Below are 2407 nucleotides of genomic sequence, written 5' to 3'. Positions count from 1 at the left end.
GTATTTGTGTGGTTAATGTTAGATTTTATGTTAATTTATTATTAACATAAATAATTTCCCAAGTAAATAATGCTAATGCTGTGAACTGTGAACTAGTTTTATTTGCTTTTTACGAGATTCAATTAGTTTTCAAGGATTTTCGCTAGATTGCTTATTAAACTCATGTGTTTGTATGTGAGTATTTAATTTAAAATCAAAATGTCATGGATAATTAGATTGTTAAATAACTATTAAAATGTTTTGCAAAAAAAAACATATAGAAATAGTCATGACAAGATAAAATAAGGTTTTTAACTTTTCTACAGATTGGAATGTCTATAGTCTAGTCTTTGGTTTAGTCTATATATAGTCTAGTATATAGTTAGTCTATAGTCTAGTCTATAGTCTAGTCTATAGTCTAGTCTATAGTCTAGTCTATAGTCTAGTCTATAGTCTAGTCTATAGTCTAGTCTATAGTCTAGTCTATAGTCTAGTCAATAGTCTAGTCTATAGTCTAGTCTATAGTCTAGTCTTTAGTCTAGTCTATAGTCTAGTCTATAGTCTAGTCTTTAGTCTAGTCTTTAGTCTACTCTATAATCTAGTCTATAGTATAGTCTATAGTCTAGTCTTTAGTCTACTCTATAATCTAGTCTATAGTATAGTCTATAGTATAGTCTATAGTCTAGTCTATAGTCTAGTCTATAGTCTAGGCTATAGTCTAGTGTACAGTCTATTATATAGTCTAGTATATAGTCTAGTCTATAGTCTAGTCTATAGTCTAGTCTATATACTAGTCTATAGTCTATTCTACAGTCTAGTTTATAATCTAGCCTATGGTCTGTTTTATTTAAAGTCTAATGTATGGTCTAGTCTTTGGTTTAGTCTATGGTCTAGTCTATAGTCTTGAATATAGTTAGCTTATAATCGAGTCTGAAGTATAGTCTATAGTTGAGTCTATAATCTAGTCGATAATCTTTCTTATAGTCTAGTCTATAGTCTAATACATGGTGTAGTCTATAGTCTAGTCTCTAATCTAGTCTGTAGTCTAGTCTACAGTCTAGTATCTACTCTGACATGCAGTATAGTCTTTATTCTGGTCTAATTTAATTTTTAAATATAATAAACAAATTATTTAAAATTGAAATAAGGATCAGTAAAAATAAGAACATTTTTACTATTATTTCAAAAAGTACAAAACAAGTTTAATAAAAATCTATTAAGACTATTATTTTTTATTGTAATACGTTTTATATCAACTTAAATATAGTTTCATAATAACCCTAAATATACACAAAAATTCTTAGAGGCAACACACTTTTGTGCTTACACAGTATTATTATCTGCCACAACTAAATAAAAGAGAAAACTATGACATGAAAATAAAACTTAAATGCCCCATTTTATTTTATTTCTTTTCCTTTTTTAATAAAAAACAATCAGTTAATTTTTTTCTTCATATTTTTATTTTTTATTTTTTGTTGCGGTAACTAAACCACAAAAACTGTCATCTTCACAGTTCATCTTTAGATTCTAGGCTGTTGACGATGATGATGATGACGATTATGTTATGAATGATGATGTTGTTCTGTTCTGCTCTGTTTTATTCGGTTGATGTCTAGTAAATGAAATAATATTCACACAAACCCATAAAATATTCATCAACATCATTCATAAAATAAAAATGAAAAATAAAATACAAGAAAACCGAGAAAAGACAAGACATGACAAAAACTACAAGAAACTAGTCAAATATTGACTTTGAGTTAATAGCCTGTAGCAAACTAAGAAACCCCTAACTGTGTCTGCTCCTTTTGTAGCTTTAGGACTTGTAGAAAAATAAAGGATTTAAACAAGTGTTCTTACATTTGTAGTGCCTGTAGTGTTGCAGTAGTAGTATTTGTTGCTGCTACTGTTGTTTAGGCCGTTGAAAAGGGCTTATAAAAAATTATAGAAAAACTAGTCCAAAAAAATACAATACAAATGAATGCATACTTAGTAGTACTTGTAAATACACCATGAACATACACACACACTTGTAGTCTTGCAAATAAATCTACATTTGGAAATTATTAAAAAGTTTGCATTTCACTTACTTTAAGCGGACTTACTACACATCCGCCGTGCGTGGCGTACGTATGAATATTCAAAACATCATTTTGTAGACTGCTGCATATCGCGATATGTTTGTATAAATGTAAGAGGGTAAATTCGTAATTTACTAAATATTCAAGACTATTGACAGTAATAGACTGATCTATGAAAAGATTAGTTTTTATATTTGATTATAGCGTAGACTATATACTAGATTATAGATTAGACTAAAGACTATAGACTAGACTATAGACTAAACTATAGACTAGACTATAGACTAGACTATAGACTAGACTATAGACTAGACTATAGACTAGACTATAGACTAGACTATAGA

The sequence above is a fragment of the Lucilia cuprina genome, chromosome 2, assembly GCF_022045245.1.
Source record: "Lucilia cuprina isolate Lc7/37 chromosome 2, ASM2204524v1, whole genome shotgun sequence".
Classification (NCBI taxonomy): Eukaryota; Metazoa; Arthropoda; class Insecta; order Diptera; family Calliphoridae; genus Lucilia; species Lucilia cuprina.
The sequence above is the reverse complement of the archived record's forward strand: the minus strand, read 5'-3'. Positions refer to the sequence as shown.